Source organism: Somniosus microcephalus, chromosome 18, assembly GCF_052327205.1.
Source record: "Somniosus microcephalus isolate GS21.2 chromosome 18, FLI_Smic_1.0, whole genome shotgun sequence".
NCBI classification, from domain to species: domain Eukaryota; kingdom Metazoa; phylum Chordata; class Chondrichthyes; order Squaliformes; family Somniosidae; genus Somniosus; species Somniosus microcephalus.
The window spans coordinates 22,661,167-22,681,989 of NC_141004.1; the positions used below are offsets into that span (position 1 = coordinate 22,661,167).

A 20,823-nucleotide genomic window follows, 5' to 3' on the forward strand; every position below is an offset into this window, starting at 1 on the left:
TCCAGAGACTTGAGCACAAAAATCTAGGCTGACACTCCAGTGCAGTGCTGAGGGAGTGCTGCACTGTCAGAAGTGCCGTCTTTCGGATGAGACGTTAAATCGAGGTCCCGTCTGCTCTCTCAGGTGGACGTAAAAGATCCCAGGCACTATTTGGAAGAAGAGCAGGGGAGTTATCCCCATGTCCTGGCCAATATTTATCCCTCAATCAATATAGCAAAAAAAAACAGATTATCTGGTCATTATCACATTGCCGTTTGTGGGAGCTTGCTGTGCACAAATTGGCTGCCGCGTTTCCTACATTACAACAGTGACTACTCTTCAAACAGTACTTCATTGGCTCTAAAGCGCTTTGGGTCGTCCTGAGGTCGTGAAAGGCGCTATAAAAATGCAAGTCTTTCTTCTTTCTTACTAGCGCCGAGTGATATTTGTGCTTGCAATAGCAGCACTGTTGAGATAACAAGTCCAGGCTGGTTACTGCAGGACAGCACAAAGCAGATACGAGATACATTCCGGCAAGGAGAAGGAAAAACTGGAGGGATAATCATTCCCAAGTTCCTCTCACATAACTCCCTGCAACTGGTTTCCGAGGAGAATTGCCAGTGGCTGGGTAAAGACCACCTACCTGCCCTCTTGGCCATGGATGGCCTTGGGTTTTAGGGAGGCTTGATTAAGAGGCTAAAGAAGCGAAGGAGAGCGCGTTGGCTGCACAAGGAAAAAAAATAACCGAACAAAGATAACGTAAGTAACTTCACATTAATTGCACATGCTGGAGCAAGCTAGAACTCCGAACCTTTAATACGTTTCCTCTTGTGTGTGACTATTGTATTCTTTAAAACATTCAGCAGCAGGCTGTTTTTCGCATGGTTCCGAGTCAGTGAATTTAATATTCTTGTTATATAGTCAGCATTGTTTTGACACCGTGCCACAATTATGTCATTCGGAAAGGTGGGGCTCCCATGAGAGAGAGAGAAAAAAAGCTGATCTTTTAATGTATCTGCGTATCTCTGTAGATCTCAGCCTCTGCCCTCGTTGCAACGTGAACTTAAAGAACTAGTTAAAACACAAAAGCGCACCATGAGAGTGGGAGGTTGCCTGTTAAGCTTTCGAACACTTCTTTCACTGGTGTAGCAACACAGTCGTGGGGAAAATAAACTTTTGCAAAAACACACCCATACCTGTACATTTATGGAAGGCGAGTTCTCACACAAAAAGCAGTTGCATTTGGTTTCAAATCGATAAGGTGACAAAATTACCTTGTTTTTCTCTCCCCCCAACAGAGCTGCTTCCAAATAATCCATCCTTCCAAAGAACTTCTCGAAGCTTTCCTCCAAAGTTCAGCCTTTTGAGATTTATGACAGGAACGGACAAGCATGGCAGCACAAAGCTGCAGAGAATGAGGCCCCTTTTCAACTCGATGGAGCATTTCCCCCCCCCACAATTTTATCCAAATTACGCCAAGTCGGCTGTGCCCGACAGTTCGTCTGATCAACTTTTTAACTCCTCGAGCTTCATCTGCGGCGAAAACCTTTAAACGTCAACGTGCTGATTGTTTACTGTTTTCGCTCTCTATTCTGATTTGTAGCTGTTGTGTCCGGAAGAGGGGGATTTCCTTTCACGCCTTTTGGCAGTTTTGTGTCGGAACATAGCAGGCTCAACTGACAGAAGTGGGTTTGACAGCTCATGGTGGTTGTAACTGAACAGCTCAGCTGTATGCCAAGCTATCCTGAGTGCACAGAGAGGAAGTCATCAATTTTGACGTATAAATCATTGTACGAGAGTTTGCAAGAATTCTTTCAATCACCTTCCGGCCTCACTAGAAAAAAACTTTTTGTTTTTCCTGACAACCCCCCTTATCCCCTGGATATTTTTGAAAAGGTGAACACCGACAAATATTTGCCGTTTTCTTCTTTTCCCTTTTACGTCATGTTAGGAAAGAGTTCACAAGACCATGAGATACTTACAGATGAAGAAGGCCATTCAGCCCATCCTAATTCACCTGTCCAGAACAACCCTACACTCCTCCATTGCCGCATCTATTGGTTTCTTAAATGATTCCAAGGTTTTGGCCTCACCGCTCTACCTGGATTGGGCTCGACAATCCTGCTCCAGCTTTCCGGTCAATAGTCTACCAACACTCAGTGTCAAGGCTCACACATGAATATTGGCCATAACAGAGTGCCCCTGATGCCCACAGACTGTAACCCAACATGGAGGCAATGCCTTCAGTAGAGGAGAAAGTTGGCAAAGAAAACCTTGATTAAAAATAAAACTAATGCAACATCTCTGAACATTGAGAGGGTTCTTTCTGCAAAAAGACTTCAATGTGAAATAGAAAAACATGACATTTCTGTGTGTCACTGAGTCAACGATTTTGATAAAAAATCCTCAATACTAATGTCTTTTGCCACAATGAAATTGGCCTATCCTGCCCCACAGATGATTAAAGTATTGATGTGGCATTTATAAAGGTTCTTTTGTTTTACAAAAATCTTTGGCCCAGAATTTGCTGGAGTGGGGCATCTCGCGGCGTGCCCTGTTAGACTTTTTCCCTCACACTTCAGCTTGAAAAGTTTTTACGCTGCAAGTTCCTGGAAGTGGGAACTGATAACGGCGCGGCAAGGGCAACGGGGCATCTAGGACCTTAGTACTGACGGGACCAACAGTCTATCAGGAAAGGTTACCTGTAAACATCTGACATGATTCTCTGACTATATAAGCTGTGTCTTTATGCATTTCTCCACTTCACCTGAAGAAGGAGCAGCGCTCCAAAAGCTTGTGATTTCAAATAAAGCTGTTGGACTATAACCTGGTGTTGTGTGACTTCTTACATTTGTCCACCCCAGTCCAACTCCGGCATCTCCACACCATATCTCCTTAACCAATGAGATTTAAGGATTGAGCAAGAAACAGAGGAACGACAGAAAAGGAAAAAGGGTGAATTAGAGTCAAATCATGTACAGAAGAGAAATAAAGATGAGGAATTTCTTCACCCAGAGAGTGGTGAACCTGTGGAATTCTCTACCACAGAAGGCAGTAGAGGCCAATTCATTAAATATATTCAAGAAGGAGTTAGATATATTTCTTAAGGCTAAAGGGATCAAGGGATATGGGGAGAAAGCAGGGACAGGGTACTGAATTTGGGTGATCAGCCATGATCTCATTAAATGGCGGAGCAGGCTCGAGGGGCCGAATGGCCTACTCCTGCTCCTATCTTCTATGTTTCTAAAGAGAGGAATGGATTAAGAGAGAGAGAAAAAATAGACAGAAAGGAAAAGTAAGATTAAAAAAAAAAATTTACATTATAAAAGCTCGAAGAACAATTTACTACTTGCAGGAATGAGAGTCAACAGTTTCAATTGTTCATTTTCTGGGCCGGAGAGGTGGAGTGGCATTGCAGGAACATAAATCTCGTCATTGAAAAGGTATTTACGCTGTTAAGTACCAGCCCTAACTTTCTGCAGCGAGTTTAATTGGCAATTAATGTGCAAAAGCAGCAATTTCTGGAAACTGACGAGAGAGATTGAGGGCGAGCTGCCGTTTTTGCGAGGCTAACGGCGGAGCAGTGCAAATCGTACTGCACCTTGTGATCCACAATTCACGGGGTATCTCTTCCTCGCCCCAAGTTGCTAGGCGATTTACACGTTAATAACGGTGCGCGCCATTAAACTCGCCGTTACTTTGACAGCAAAATCTGGGGCAATGTGTAAATTTACAACGTACTCAAGTTATCCACAAATGTCATGGCTCATTTTTAATTAACATTCTCTATCTTTTCACCAAAGAGGAAAGGACCTCCGCAGTGTACTGCACTGTGTGAGGCCATTTCCTCTCTGAAGCTCTCTGTAATTTCAGCACACCAGAAATAGATCATACTCACAGCAGACAGTTGGAGAAATAGTGATGTGTGATAATATTGCCTGTAGTTACAAAACAGATCATAATGAATATTTGTTATTTATACTTTTTAAAACCTTGGACCACAGAGAGCTGCAAATTTGTGCTGGGAGCTAATTATATTGGCAGGCAGCCAAATGCAACTTGCTCTGTTTATTGGCTGCGTGCCTGTTAGGGACAGGGGGGCGTGGAAAATTGTGCGTCACTGATGTTCCCACTGCTAATCATAATAATAATCATAATCAACTTTATTGTCATTGTTAGTGCACAAGTGCAGTACAACGAAATGTAGGCTTGCGGCTCCCGAGAGTGTACATTTAGATTAAGACATTTAAACATTCAACATACATTTGGCTTGTAATACATTAACATAAACATAACCATAATAAAGTGCATTGGCAGATGTGCAGGCTTTAGAGTTTATTTGTGGAGTTCAGTAGGATGACAGCCCTGGGAAAGAAGCTGTTCCTAAATCTGGTCGTACGGGTGCGAATGCATCTGTAGCGTCTCCCAGATGGCAGGAGGGCGAACAGACTGTGGCTGAGGTGGGTAGGGTCTTTGATGATGGTCCGTGACCTCCGTAAACAGCGTTTCTGGTATATGTGCTCTATGGTCGTTAGCCGGGTGCCAGTAATGCGTTGGGCAGTTTTGACTACCCGCTACAGGGCTTTCCGGTCATAGTAGCTACAGCTGCCATACCATACTGTGATACAGTTCGTCAGGATGCTCTCTATTGTGCAGCGGTAAAAGTTAGAGAGGATCAGGGGTGACAGGTTACATCCCTTCAGCCTCCTTAGGAAATATAGGCGCTGCTGGGCCTTCTTCACCAGAGAGGAGGTATTGAGGGACCAGGAGAGGTCTTCCATGATGTGGACTCTGAGGAACTTAAAGCTGTCCACCCTTTCCACCACAGCCCCATTGATGTGGATGGGGGTGTGACTTCCGCCTTTAGGCTTCCTGAAGTCCACAATGATTTCTTTGGTTTTCTTGATGTTAAGGGCCAGGTTGTTATCGGCGCACCACTTCACGAGATGCTGGACCTCCTCCCTGTAGGCTGACTCATCGTTGTTGGAAGCTCAGACTGCAGCCATCTTGTTCTCTGGGGTCCAGCCTTGACAGGGGCTTCCAGAGAGTCACATCACTCCTGCACTCTGTTGGTGTGAAGAGGAGTAGGTGTGCTGCTCGAAGTCACCCACCACGGCCATCTGAAGTGTCCTCAATGGAAGCTCAGCAGCCTTCCACCACCCAAGCTGGAGCCACTGGGGATCCAGGTTGTAGAAGCAGTAGGATAGTTAAACGAGCACACAGGAACAGACACTAGGAGTTTGCACAAGTGTGATTCTTAATTCTCCAAGTTGATTGTTATCCAATTGTGATTGAGATCCCGCAGTAAACTTTTTTTCGGTATTGGTGTTAATATTTGTAGTCAAGTGAGGGCATCACCCATGAGCTGGACTGAAGGAAGGCAATGAGATGGTGGTTGTGAGGACGGCGGTTATAAGGATGGCAGGACTGATGGGGGGAAAATTTGGTTGCTTTGCGCCTTCCATTAGTGCCCTTAGAGGGCGCTAATGGGGCATAAAGCAACTAGCGCCCGGGTGCGGCGCCGCCAACACCTCCCGCAAAATTCAGTGGGAGGTTAGCGGCGGCGGTAACCGTTCGCACCCCGCTCGCACCCCGGCCGCGATCTTCAGGAGCGCCCCCTGACTTACCGCCAGACGCTATATCCAACGGGGTCAGGGGGGCCTACCTGCGGCCGGGGAGGCACTATTTAAAGGCGAGGAGCGGGGCGGCCAGTTTTGTTGCTGGCTGCCTGCCAGCACCTGCCTCCGCTCCCGTCCCCAGCCTCCTTACCCGCCCCACTGCGGAGTGCTGGCTGTGCTCCAAGAGCCCGACACTTCTCCAGCTAGGCCCAGGGTCGCACTGCGCAAGGCCCCTCTCCTTTAAGAAGGGGAGGAAGGCCTGCAATATTGCGGCGCAACATTTGCGTGGCGCTGCGGCACGTAGCGCTGCAATATTCCCCCACAGCGCCCCAAGAGGGAGGCAAAGCACTTCCAGTAGCGCCCCACTTCCCTCTTGGGGCACTACCACTCAATTTCCGTCGCTACTTTTAGTGCCTCAATTTTTAGCCCTTGGTGTATTGGGAAGGGGAGGGATGGTTCAGATGAAGCGCTCTTGAATGAGTTGTTCTCTGGGAGCTTTGGCAGCTCGAGGGACATGTGGGCAATGCTACTCCAGTCCAGTCCACAGTGGCATAGTGGTTAGCACTGTTGCCTCACAGCGCCAGGGACCCGGGTTCAAATCTGGCCTTGGGCGACTGTCTGTGTGGAGTTTGCACATTCTCCCTGTGTCTGCGTGGGTTTCCTCCGGGTGCTCCGGTTTCCTCCCACAGTCCAAAGATGTGCAGGTTAGGTTGATTTGGCTATGATAAATTGACCCTTAGTGTTAGGGGATTAAATACGTGGGGTTACGGGGATAGGGTGGGATATGTGTCGGTGCAGGCTCGATGGGCCGAAATGGCCTCTATCTGCACTGTAGATTCTGTGATTCTGTGATTCATGCTGCTCTTCCTGTCCAGGTGATGGCAAGGGCTGCTCCCTCTGTATTGTAAAATTATGCAGCACCCAGTTACACCACAACAAATTTGGAGATACTATGAGCTCCTTCAGAACCATCCAGGCAGTGGTACCATTTAAGGATGCTTATGGCCTGCTCAATAACATTTCTGGTGGTGGCATGGCTCTCATGGTAGGACAGCTCTGTGTCTGTGCCCGGGTTCCTGACGGCAGTCATGAGCTATAATTGTCACCAAGTAGCCAGCCTGTGTCCTGACGGCCTGGCTGGAGAATAGAGTTGGGACAGAGGACTGGCATAGCGTGGGATGAATGAAGCATGGCTGCTGCCAGGAAGCTAGTCACAGACCTACATTAGGCAATGTCTGCAGTTGCAAGCGAGCTTCCCCTTGAGCGAGTGGTAGCCCTCTCTGTTGGGGAAGATACCAGGCTGGTGATGGGGAGCACGCAGGGCAATGTTAGTGCAGTCTACGACCCCTTGGACCCTGGGAAAGCCTGCAATGCATGCAAATCCTGCTGCTGTCTGGTCCTGTTTTGCCTGTTCCATCGGGGAAGGAGGTGCAGCAGCTCCTCCTCGAGTGGAGAGCGTCGGAGCACCTTCTGTTGCAGCAGTGTACAGTACAGACTCGAACACCTCGAGTCTCTTCGCCGGGAGCAAGCAGAAGCTAAGTGCAGGCAGCGCAAGGAGCGCACGTCAACCCAAGCACCCCACCCACCTGCCCCTTCAACCACCGTCTGCCCCACCTGTGACAGAGACTGTAGGTCCCGCATTGGACTCATCAGTCACCTGCGAACTCATTTTTAATGTGGAAGCAAATCATCCTCGGTTCCGAGGGACTGCCTAAGAAGAGAAGACAGTAAACTGGGAGATGTCACTGATGTCACCTGCTCCAGCCTGGAACAACCCCGTGGCATAAAGGTTAAGGTTCACGGTGACCCTGGCAGCCACAGGCAGTGCCATCCGTGTCCTGTTTTGGGGCTACAGCAGGTAACCTCGCACACTGCTCCTCCGTCAGGGTGACAGCGGAAAAGCGTTGCCTGAAAACTCGCAGTGAGTGGGGCCTACTGTGCAGTGCCCTCCTCCTCCCTCTTCTCCCAGCAGCGCTGACTTGCTCCTGTCTTCTCTGCCGCTCTCCCTCCTCCTCCAGCCCCAAAGGCTGACCTAACAGACCAGCCATGAGTGAAATGAATTATTTCCAAGACAAACAAGCAGCCCAGCACCCGGAAAAAGTCAGCAGCAGAGAAGTTGGGAAAAGTAGCTGAGAAATGGCCCAGAAGTTGGCCAGCAGACAAACCAGCAACTAATCTGTATGCAGCGGATGAGCCCTTTAATTAGCACTCCTGCGGGGTCTTTCCTGGCTCTTAGCGCCATGATTTGCTGGACAAGTTTATCACGTGGCCAATCAGGTGCTGCAGCAGTCCAATTTCATGAAAGGGTCCTACAAACATACTCCCGACACATGCCCATGACGCCTATTGGGTGCCCGATCCAATGCGGCGGGCGGCCAACCTTTGGCCCGGGCTGGATGCCCGGTTGCCTGCCTTATTGGACCCTCAGGCACCTGTTTCAAGATCCAACTTCTAGGCCAGTGTCTGCCTCTGCACTAACACAGGTCTGAGAAACCCTGAGCTTTTGTGTTCAGAATTCCATCATGTACCAAAATGCTATGGGGCTAAATTGGGCTGTGGAGCGCTCATTTTTTCAGGCGCTATGCAGCCACCTAACGCTCAAAACTGGGGTCCGAGATATGCGTGCACACTTCCAACGGGAGGTGCGTAGGGCGCCATCTTAGTAAAGGGGTTTGCCCGCGTGCACCTAACAACTACCGGCAGCATGCAGAACAGGCAGATCATGACATGAATCGGTGTGCAACGCTGAATTGATGCCAGCGCTGCCATTTTCCAACTGCACTCTTCAGCAAATGCCCTGTCTGAACCTTGCACAGTTGAACACGACGTTAAATGGCATGAAGGCCCCCACCTCCCACTAGCGCTATTTAAAGAGATCATGAACTACTTACAGGTTAGTTGCTGGATTATTTCTTCTGGCTGCTGTATGTGTTTTTTGGAGCTTTCCTATAGTTGCCTCAAATTTGAATAGTCTACAGGGAGTGGACTGGCTGGTACTGAAGTACTTTTTAGTTCATTTAAAAGCTTGTGCTGAAACAAGTTGCTTCCAGACATGGGTGGCCTGGTAGAGCTTCCTCTGGGAATTGAACATGAATGGAAGAATGAAGAGAGGCCACGCAGAGCAGGAGGGACCACTGCTAGAGAGGGAGGAGGGGGAGAAGGGCTCTCAGCAGGAGGCCTTATCCACTGAGGGCCTTTAGAGTGCAAATCTCTTACCTCAACTTCAGCGAGGACCAATGCATTCACAAAAGAGGTCGTGACTGAAATCTGCCAACTGCTGCAGGCACAGTTGCAACCTCAAAGCAGGGCAAGGGCAGCATTGCCAAAGGCTGTCAAGGTGACCATGGCTCTTAATGTTTATGTGTCTGGCTTCTTCCAGGCTGCTGCTGGAGATATCAGCAACATCTCGCAGTTTACAGTACACTGCTGCATAAGGGAGGTCCCTGAAGCTCTCTGTACACAGAGAAACAGTTTAATCTTGCCAGAGACAAGCATACGGAGCGAGCACAAGGGTTTGCAGGGATTACAGGCTTCCCCATGGCGCAGGGTGTCATTGACTGCAGGCACATGTCCTTGCTTGCATCTCATGTGAACTCGGCCATTTTCCTGAACCGAAAGGGATTCTACTCCCTCAATGTGCAGCTGGTGTGTGGCCACAGGCAGCGCATCATGCAGGTCAATGTCTGTTATCCTGGCAACAGTCACGATTCTTTCATTCTGCGGCAATCCTCTGTGCCACCTGTATTTGACCCACCACGGCAAGTCAAAGACTGGCTACTGGGCGACAAGGGTTATGCGCTCGTGACATGGCTCATGACTCTGGTCCAGAACCCACGCACATGTGCACAGCAGGCCTACAATGAGAGCCATGCTGCCACAAGTAACATTATAGAGTACACTGCCTGGACCACTGCAGGGGGAGCCCTGCAGTACTCAGCTGAGCAGGTGTCAAGATTTGTGGTTGTATGCTGCATGCCGCACAACCTCGCAATTATGAGGGAACAGCCCTTGCCACCACCTATCAGGCGAGACACTGAGGAGCAGGAGGAGGAAGTGGAGGAACAGGAAGAGGAAGGGAGGCTACAAAGTAGACTGCCCCTTTCTGCCCGGGCTCTTCGTGATCAAATAATTCATGAGCGATGCCAGTAACCTCAACCACACCTCCCCATTCACCAACAGTCCCAAGCTCCTTGCCTTTCCTCTATCACTGACCGTCACATCCTCCTCTTTCTGACAACACAAAAATAAAAACCACCAGAAAATGTACATTCCAGTCCAAATTTATAAATTCAATCTTTTTCATAATGCATACAAAAATAAACAAATCACCCTTGTACATTCCCTTGGTGCCTGTCTTCCGAGTGTCTTTGCCTCCCCTACGAGGTGCTTCTCCAGTGGCAGCAGCTTGGGTGATTGAAGGCTGCGGACCTTCAATTGAGGAGACTGCAGGTGGCCTTGGAGAGCGACCTCGAGCAGCTCTGGGCCGAGAAGGCCTGGCTTCAGACTGCACCATCTTTGCCTGGGCTGCAACAGTCTGGGCTGGCTGGCTGACAGGCAACATCAAGGGCACTGGCGGAGTGGCAGGGGTGGGGAAGCAGGAATGCGGTCATCCTGAGAGAGGACAGCAGGTTCGTGTTCCATGGAGCCACAGTCACTCTCCTGGGGCGGCGCCTCAGCAGTCCTAGTGAACTGTTGGAGAATAGATTAATGGACTGCTGTGAGGCAGTGGAACCCCCTTTGAACGGTGGGATCCAGAGCCATGATGACAGCAGTCTGAGCTTTCAAGGCAGCAGTCTGAGCTTCCACTGCAGAACTCAGGCCTTTGATGGAAGCTGTTTGTGTCGCAGTGCAAGCTGTGACATCGGCCATCAGACGCTGCACAATGGTGGGTTCCACAGGTGTGCTGATGGAGGTGACCACCATGATGGAAAGGATGGCTTCCAAGTGCCAAACTCCTCCATGCCCCTTGACATTGAGCACAGGCCTTCTGGCAGGGTTTCCAGTGCACCGAGCATTTGGTTATGTACACCCTGACATGAATCTTGTCATTCATGTGGAAATATTACTGGGCGGCCTGCTGGTGGCGCTGTCCAGGGAGAGTATAAATACTCGGGCATGGGCCCAGCTTGCTCAGGACATTCTTTTACAGGAACTAGTGAAGGACACAGTTGATTAAAGCCTTGTTTAATACTTAGACCAAGTGCCTAGTAGTTTTCTTACATCACACCCATTAGCCTTCTTCTGTAGCCTGGCCCATCGAAGTCCTCATCTGATTTCTCTGCAGCAGAACTAGTGTGCGCCCTCGGCCTCCAGCAAGCTGGCACCTGCGCTATCCTTTCCCCAGCCTTGGCTCTTGCACACTTGTGCCCGGTGTTTCCTACCACCTCTATCCTAGCCTCTAAAATACTCGCAATGTCAGTCTCTGAGTTGGTGGCAGCCAGTGTAAGATCGAGTGATGGAGTCTCTTCATCTTCACTGTCTCTTTCCTCTTCTGCCTCTGACTAGGAAGGTTCCAATTCTTGGGTATCTGAAATCAAAAAGGGACAAGGGTTGGGTTGTGGTGAGGGGAGAGGACAAAGTAAGAACTGTGTGCTTACACCATCTGCAGCTTGTGAGTCAGAATAAATTGTGGGATGAGGGAGAAGTGTGAAGAGAGAAAGAGGATTAGGTATGCAGATACCCTCTGACATGAATCTTGTCATTCATGTGGAAATGACTTATGAAATAATACTGGGCGGCCTGCTGGTGGCGCTGTCCAGGGAGAGTATAAATACTTGGGCATGGGCCCAGCTTGCAGGACATTCTTTAACAGGAACTAGTGAAGGACACAACTAGATCTCCATGTTGAAAAACAGTTGATTAAAGCCTTGTTTAATACTCAGACCAAGTGCCTCGTAGTTTTCTTACGTCACCCTCATCATCGATCCCTTCAGCCCAGCCAGTGGCCACGGCTTCAGCGATGCCCCTTCCCATGATGGCCAGCATTGTCTCCTCCATGGAGGTTAAAAGGTGAAGGCGTGCTTGTCCTCCTCCAGTTCTTTCCTGCTGCCTGCTGTTATGCACCACCTTCTCCTGCAAGAAAGAGGGAAGTGTGTCATTGCGTGTCCTGTGACATGTTTGGGTGATGTGGCTGTCATAGTTGAATAGCTGCCACTGTGTGCGAGCTGTGAGTTGTGGGTGTGAGACTTGCCATAGTGCTAAGTGTGTGAGGGTGAGGTAAAGCATATGAATTTTGATTGATAGAGATTGTTGGTAGGTGGGTGATGTGGGTGTAGTGAACTGAGCAGTGGATAAGGCTAGTGGTGCAGTTGGTAGGATATGCAATTTGAAGATGAACTCACTCACCTTGACAACTCGTGTCAGCTCATTAAATGTCTTCCTGCACTGCATCCATGTTCTTGGAGCAACACAACTGCTGTCATTGACCTCCACCGCTGCTTCTTCCCACTGCCTCCTGAGCATCTGTACGGGCCCCTGCAGATATAGGATGTCTCTCCTTCTCGCCACCTCTTCTACCAAGAACTCCAGTGCATTGTCAGAAAACCTTAGTGCTCGCTCTCTTGCATGTTCAGCCATTGCTCAAAGTATCACAGCCCAGATTCAATTTTCAAAAAACTTCCACCGCTTCTTGCAGCCACAATACACCTCCCCTTTAAGAGGTGCAGGCTGCCTTTAAGCAGTGCTAGCCACTCGCGATGTCGGGCCCCCTGCTAATGTGCGGAGCCAATGAATAGTGCAGGTAGCGCTGGCTGCATGCAACAATCATTTAAAACACAAATTTAATGTGCTGCCTGCAAAGGAATGAACGGGCGCGGGTTAATCATGTACTGTGATCCTCAAGCCCATTTTCGGGGGTCAGGCAATTTAACCCCCATTGACTTCAGTGCCTTTAAATACAATTCATTGCACATTAAACAAAAGTGGATTGTACATCTAAGTGTGGTACAGAGTTTAAAATGTAATATTTCCTTGTGAAGGAATGAGCCATACCTATTCAAAAAATACACCATCCTATGAAAGAAAAAGCCTTATTAAAACATGACATAGTGGGCTGAATTTTCATTCAGAAGTCGGGAAGGAGGCGGGACTACAACTTTCGGGTTGTAGTCCCGCCTCCATCGAGATGTGGCCAATCCACGCGATTTTAACTTGATTGACCTTGTTGAGCCCGCCCAGCGGGCTCAGCAGGCCAATTAAGGGCCATAGGTGACGTCACAGACTGAAATTTCATCTGTCAAGACATTTTGACAGATGAAATATCAGTGTTTCACAGCTGTTTGAAGCTGTCAAGCACTGACAGTCTTACTTCTAACCTGAGTCCTTCTACGCAGACTCAGTTAGAAATCTCACCGGCATTGAAAGCTGCAGGCTGTCACTTTTGACAGATCGCAGCCATTCTGCTTTCTGTGCCGGCTGAATGATGGACTCCCGAAACCTAGAGGAAAGAAGGCTGTAAAAGGTAAGTACAGGCAATTTAAACACCTTTACACACTTTAGACACACCAAACACACTTACCTTTGCGCTCATGCACCCATCACTCACCTGAACACTGACATCTCAACCTCTCCAAGTCCTTCAACCCGACGGCCCGACTCCTCTAACTTGGCGTGGTTTGGAGCCGTCGGGAATCCCACCCGACAACCTTCAAAATAGGGATTAGGCTAAAAACTGCCTCTTAACTACCTGTTAACAGGCAGTTAATTGGCACTAATCCCTTCCCGCCTCGGGTCGGCGGGTCCCAGTGCGGGGCGGGTACCTGCCTCCTTTGAAACTTACATGGAGGCAGGTTTTGGGCGGGATGGTGTCGGGACCCCCGAATTCGGGAATTTAACCCCCCGCACGCCTCCAATTCCGACTCCACGGCACACTGAAAATCGACCCCAGTGGGTTTGGAAGTCTAAAAGCCTCAACGATGGAAAAGCTGTAAACAGCATACAAGCTTTTGAGATAAGATCAGTTGTTGACACTGAAACAATAGCCCTATTGAAGCAGAGGGTTAGAGCTTCCAGAAAGTCTGAGCTTTGGAGGGAAAACAATGAAATGCCCAGTTAAAAGTGTTATAAACCAACACTTTGGAAAGAAACACAGAAAGATTAAAGAAATATGTGCCTTTGTAAAAATGACATCAAGTAAAAGAAACACCTGACATCAAATGAAACACGGGAGGCAACAGCCATTACATTGTTTTTGTGTTAAACTTGGAACACCTAGGAGACACAAAGTCTGTAATACAACCAACTGAGGTGTTCTAAATGCAAAAGAATTGCACAGAAAACCTTTGTAAGAATGGCATCAAATAGAACCACTGCTGTCATATTGTTTTTATGATAAGTTTTGAACACCTAAAGGAGAGGCACGAGTCTGAATGCTACAAGCTGAACGGACTGTAAGAATAGCATGGGTCATCAGAAAAATGACTAGAGGTAATTAGCTTACATCAGCAGAAAACTTCAAAGGACATACCACTGAAAAAAGGGTATAAAAATTGGACTTTCAAATAGGAAGACAGAATTCGCTGGAAGGGGCAAAGTGATTCTCTGCTTCAGAGGCTCTGTAAGCCTACAACTCTTTGAGTCTCGGGTAATCAAAGGTATTTGATTTTGGTGGATATCCTGGAATAAGACTAAGTAAGAAATGTAAAAATGTAACGACGTTAAGATTTGAGAATAAGGATCTCTGAGAATAAGAATTGAAAGCTATTTGTTTTTGGAACTGTTAAAGTTGTGATTGAATCACCAGCTGTAATTACATGTCAGTTCTTTAATAAATCTATATATTTTTAGAATTCTCTCACATAGTACTTCTGTATCAAACTTGTGAACTCAATCTCTGTACACTCTTTGGTGAGGAGTTGCAGAATCCTGGGGGAGTTTTCCAGACCCTCATAATATCCGGAAGGTTACAGTCTAGCTAAATTTATTAAAAGTGCTATCTGGAGGACGGTAACATCGTCAGGTCATTCCTTTCCTTTATGGAGAGATAGTCTGGACCTTTAGACCCAATTAAGCATCTTTTAGGATTCGTCTATCTCTAACTTTAGTTGAAGGTGAACATCTGGGGAATACGCCTGATCCGGGGTATAGAAACATAGAAGATAGGAGCAGGAGTAGGCCATTCGGCCCCTTGAGCCTGCTCCGCCATTCAATGCAATCATGGCTGATCATCCAAATTCAGTACCCGGTCCCTGCTTTCTCCCCATACCCCTTGATCCCTTTAGCCTTAAGAAATATATCCAACTCCTTCTTGAGCGTACTTAATGAATTGGCCTCTACTGCCTTCTGTGGTAGAGAATTTCACAGGTTCACCACTCTCTGGGTGAAGAAATTCCTCCTAATTTCTGTCCTAAATGGCCTACCCCTTATCCTTAGACTGTGACCCCTGGTTCTGGACTCCCCGACCATCGGGAACATCCTTCCTGCATCTAGTCTGTCCAGTCCTGTCAGAATTTTATAAGTTTCAATGAGATCCCCTCTCATTCTTCTAAACTCCAGCGAGTACAAGCCCAATCGACCCAATCTCTCCTCATACGTCATTCTTGCCATCCCAGGTATCAGCGTGGTGAATCTTCGCTGAACTCCTTCCATGGCAAGAAAATCCTTCCTCAGATAAGGCGACCAAAACTGTACACAATACTCAAGATGTGTAGGACTAGTAACAATCCTTTCATCCTCTCGTTTTATTTTGTGACTGCAGTGCATTTTTTTTATGCGATGACAAATCGATGGTGTACTTTGCAGGCTAATGCGTAGTCGGAATCATTTTTAAAAATTGTGTAACAGTTGTGGTTTGTATGTTGCCTAGCTCTGGTTGCTCACGTTATGTATTGGAGTTACATAGAAACATAGAGATAGGAACAGGAGTAGGCCATTCGGCCCTTCGAGCCTGCTCCGCCATTCAATGAGATCATGGCTGATCTTCGTCTGAGATCTTAGCTGATCTTACCAGTTCAGTACCCCGTCCCCGCCTTTTCTCCGTAACCCTTAATCCCCTTAGCCTTCAGAAATATATCCAATTCTCTCTTGAAAATATTTATTGAATTAGCCTTCACAGCCCTCTGTGGCAGGGAATTCCACAGGCTCACCACTCTTTGAGTGAAGAAATTCTTCCTCATCTCTGTTTTAAATGATTTGCCCGCTATTTTTAGACTGTGGCCCCTGGTTCTGTGCTCCCCTGCCATTGGAAACATTCTCTCTGAATTCAGCCTGTCCAGGCCTGCCATAATTTTATATGTTTCGATGAGATCCCCTCTCAATCTTCTAAACTCCAGTGAGTACAAGCCCAAACTATTCAATCTCTCCTCGTAGGTCATTCCCGCCATTCCAGGTATCAGCCTGGTGAATCGCCGCTGCACTCTTTCCATGGCAAGAACATCCTTCCGCAGATGGGGCGCCCAAAACTGTACACAATACTCCAGATGCGGTCTCACCAGCACCTTGTACAGCTGTAGTAAGGTATCCCTATTCCTATACTCGAACCCCCTTGATATGAAGGCCAACATACCATTTGCCTTCTTAATCGCCTGTTGCACCTGCATGCTCTCCTTCAGTGACTGGTGCACAAGAACACCCAGGTCCCTCTGCACTTCCCCATCTCCCAATCTATTGCCATTTAGAGAATAATCTACCCTCCTGTTTTTACCCCCAAAGTGGATAACCTCGCATTTATCCACATTATAGTGCATCTGCCACGTATCCGCCCATTCCCCCAACCTGTCCAAATCGCACTGTAGCCTCCTGACATCCTCATCAGAGCCCACCCCTCCTCCTAGTTTAGTGTCGTCAGCGAATTTGGAAATATTGCATCCAATTCCCTGATCCAGATCATTTATATATATTGTGAACAGCTGGGGTCCCAGGACAGATCCTTGCGGCACCCCGCTGGTCACTGCCTGCCACTCCGAAAACGAGCCGTTTATTCCAACTCTCTGTTTTCTATCCGCCAGCCAGTTCTCTATCCACGTTAATACTTTGCCCCCAATCCCATGAGCCTTAATTTTGCATGATAATCTTTTGTGTGGAACCTTATCGAAGGCTTTCTGGAAGTCAAGGTACACCACATCCACTGGCTCTCCCCCATCTATTTTACCAGTTACTTCCTCAAAAAATTCCAGCAGATTAGTCAAACACGATTTACCCTTTGTAAATCCATGTTGACTCTGTCCGATCCTTTCCCCATTTGTCAAGTGCTCCGCTATTTTATCCTTAATAATGGACTCTAGCATTTTGCCCACAACCGATGTAAGGCTTACTGGTCTATAATTCCCTGCTTTCTCTCTACCCCCCTTTTTAAATATTGGGGTAACATTAGCTACCCTCCAATCCACGGGTACTGTTCCCGAGTCAATGGAGTTCCGGAAGATGATCCTTAGAGCATCTGCTATCTCCAGGGCCACCTCCTTAAGTACCCTAGGATGTAGTTTATCAGGCCCCGGGGATTTGTCGGCCTTCAGTCCCCTCAACTTACCCAACACCATATCCCTAGAGATACTAATTTCTGTCAGCTCCTCCCTCTCATTAGTCCCTATGTTTGCCGATATTCCTGGGAGGTTATTTGTGTCCTCCTTTGTGAATACAGAACCAAAGTATGAGTTTAATTGGTCTGCCATTTCCTTATTCTCCATTATATATTCTCCCGAATCGGACTGCAAGGGACCGACTTGGGATTTTACCAGTCTTTTCCTCCTGATATACCGATAAAAGCTTTTGCAGTCTGTCTTTATGTTTGCTGCAAGTTTACTTTCGTATTCTATTTTCCCCTTCCTGATTAATCCCTTTGTCCTCTTTTGCTGTATCCTGTACTGCCCCCAATCTTCCGGTCTGGTGCTTTTTTTTGCCAGTTGATATGCCCTTTTTTTTGATTTTATGCTGTCCCTAATTTCCCTCGTTATCCACGGTTGAGCCACCTTTTTAGGTTTATTTTTATGCCAAACCGGTATAAACATGTTCTGGAATTCTTCCATTCTATCTTTGAATGCTTGCCATTGTCTATCCACTGTCAATCCCCCCAGAAACACCACCCAATCAATCTTACCCAATTCCCGTCTCATACCCTCGTAATTCCCTTTATTTAAGTTCTGGACCTTAGTCTCTGATTCAATTTCCTCACTCTCCATCTCGACTGAGAGCTCGATCATATTATGATCGCTCTGACCCAAGAGGCCTCGTACAAGAAGATTGTTGCTGTATGTTGGAGGAAAACGTTAATTGGTACAGAAATCTAGGAAGTAAAATAAGGAGCTACAGACAGACACCATTTTGGCATGTCCCATTAATAACTTATTAACAGGCGGTAACTATTTTAAAAATAGGTTGTGTAAAACAGGACACGTGAGACATTTGCAACCTTCACGCACTTGTTACCAGCATCACCACACCAACAATGTTCTATATAGAGGCTCACAATGAAGGGGTTATTGACATATACTAGTCTCCATCAGTTGTGTATTTTGTTTCTAATATCAGACAAGTATCACGTGTGGTTGTCTCTACCTTTATCTTGGTGCATACACGGGGGCGTGTGTACTAACCCGATTAAGGTAATTCAGAAAACTGTATCGTTTGCAGGAAGTGTCTGAACATCTGGGAACACTGAGTACATAGAAACATAGAAGATAGGAGCAGGAGTAGGCCATTCGGCCCTTCAAGCCTGCTCCGCCATTCAATGAGATCATGGCTGATCATCCAAATTCAGTACCCTGTCCCTGCCTTCTCCCCATATCCCTTGATCCCTTTAGCCTTAAGAAATATATCCAACTCTTTCTTGAATATATTTAATGAATTGGCCTCTACTGCCTTCTGTGGTAGAGAATTCCACAGGTTCACCACTCTCTGGGTGAAGAAATTCCTCCTCATTTCAGTCCTAAATGGCTTACCCCTTATCCTTAGACTATGACCCCTGGTTCTGGACTCCCCCGCCATCGGGAACATCCTTCCTGCATCTAGTCTGTCCAGGCCTGACAGAATTTTATAGGTTTCGATGAGATCCCCTCTCAATCTTCTAAACTCCAGTGAGTATAAGCCCAATCGACACAATCTCTCCTCATACGTCATTCCTGCCATCCCAGGTATCAGCCTGGTGAATCTTCGCTGCACTCCTTCCATGGCAAGAACGTCCTTCCTCAGGTAAGGCGACCAAAACTGCACACAATACTCAAGGTGTGGTCTCACCAAGGCCCTGTACAACTGTAGCAAGACATCCTTGTTCCTGTACTCGAATCCTCTTGCTACGAAGGCCAACATACCATTTGCCTTCTTAACCGCCTGCTGCACCTGCATGCTTACCTTCAGCGACTGGTGCACAAGAACACCCAGGTCTCTTTGCACTTCCCCTTCTCCCAATCTATTGCCATTCAAATAATAATCTGCCTTCCTGTTTTTGCCACCAAAGTGGATAACCTCACATTTATCCACATTATAGTGCATTTGCCATGTTTCTGCCCAATTACCCAACCTGTCCAAATCGTACTGGAGTTTCACGACATCCTCCTCACAGCTTACCCTCCCACCCAGCTTTGTGTCGTCTGCAAATTTGGAGATATTACATCCAATTCCCTCGTCCAGATCATTAATATATATTGTGAGCAGCTGGGGTCCTAGGACCGATCCTTGCGGTACCCCACTAGTCACTGCCTGCCACTCGGAAAACGACCCGTTTATTCCAACTCTTTGCTTTCTGTCCGCCAACCAGTTCTCTATCCAAGTCAATACCTTGCCCCCAATCCCATGTGCCTTAATTTTGCACGCTAATCTCTTATGCGGGACCTTATCGAAAGCCTTCTGAAAGTCCAAATACACCACATCCACTGGTTCTCCCTTATCTATTTTGCCAGTTACATCCTCAAAAAATGCCAGTAGATTAGTCAAGCATGATTTACCTTTTGTAAATCCATGTTGACTTTGTCCGATCCTGTCACTGCTTTCCAAGTGCTCTGCTATTACATCTTTTATAATAGACTCTAGCATTTTCCCCACTACCGCTTTTTCTCTACCACCTTTTTTGAATGGGGGGGTAACATTAGCTACCCTCCAATCCATGGGTACTGTTCCAGAGTCTATCGAGTTCTGGAAGATGACCAGCAATGCATCTACTATTTCTAGGGCCACTTCCTTAAGTACCCTGGGATGTAGATTATCAGGCCCTGGGGATTTATCGGCCTTCAGTCCCATCAATTTTCCTAACACCATTTCCCTACAAATCCTGATTTCTTTCAGTTCCACCCTTTCGTCAGACCCTATGTTTCCCGGCATCTCTGGGAGGTTATTTGTGTCCTCCTTTGTGAAGACAGAACCAAAGTATGTATTTAGTTGGTCTGCCATTTCTTTGTTTCCCATTATAAATTCCCCTGATTCTGACTGCAAGGGACCTACGCTTGACTTCACCAATCTTTTTCTCTTCACAATATCTATAAAAGCTTTTACAGTCAGTTTTTATGTTCCCTGCAAGCTTACTCTCATATTCTATTTTCCCTTTCTTAATTAATCCCTTTGTCCTCCTTTGTTGAATCCTAAACTGCTCCCAATCCTCAGGATTATTGCTTTTTCTGGCCAATTTATATGTCCTCTCCTTGGATCTTATGCTATCCCTAATTTCCCGTGTTAGCCACGGTTGAGTCACCTTTTTTGTTTTACTTTTATGCCCACTGTTTTTTTGCCACTGTGTTAATGTAATCTTTGTTTTGCTCTGTTCTTGTTTCAGTATCGATTTCTTCTTCTGCTTCTTGCATTTATGTTGTTATCGCTCTTGAGGCATTTGTGGCCTTGAATGAGAGTCCTGGTTATCCCTGCAGCTCTAGGGTTGTGCCTTCTCTAACACTGCTGACATTTCAAGTAGTTTAAGGTTAATTCTGTGTCTCCCTTTGCCTAACGTTGTTCAGTAGTTGTCCATGGATTCTGTAGTTCTCTCGTCTTGGTTCTCTGTCTTGTGGTAAGGTATTCTTTATTTAGTTTATGTTTGCAGTATGTGTTGCAGTAATTCTCTGTAAAGTCGTCTTCCAATTAAGCAGATGTTCATTTCCTCTGGGTTTCTGTGATGTCATTTCTGTTCGTATGATTTTTCAGTGATAGGTCTTTCTACAATGTGGTTGTATCTGTGGTCCATTGGTTGCACGGTTGAGTGTTGCAATAAAATTTCTGTGGGACAAATGACGCACTATCGACATAAGTAGGCTAAGAGTGCAGCGTGGCTACAGGAAAATCAGCTGGGACATGGCTACATGGAGTCCCAGCT

General features: G+C 47.0%; 1 protein-coding gene across 1 annotated transcript in view; it reads left to right on the plus strand.

The window, feature by feature from the left end:
• Positions 1–411: 411 nt before the first annotated feature.
• taf8 (TAF8 RNA polymerase II, TATA box binding protein (TBP)-associated factor) overlaps positions 412–20,823 on the plus strand; it is a 60,410-nt gene continuing 39,998 nt past the window's right edge. The window contains exon 1 of the mRNA XM_086011214.1: positions 412–738. The gene's annotated coding sequence lies outside the window, so the exon portion shown is untranslated. The remainder of the gene's footprint in view (positions 739–20,823) is intronic.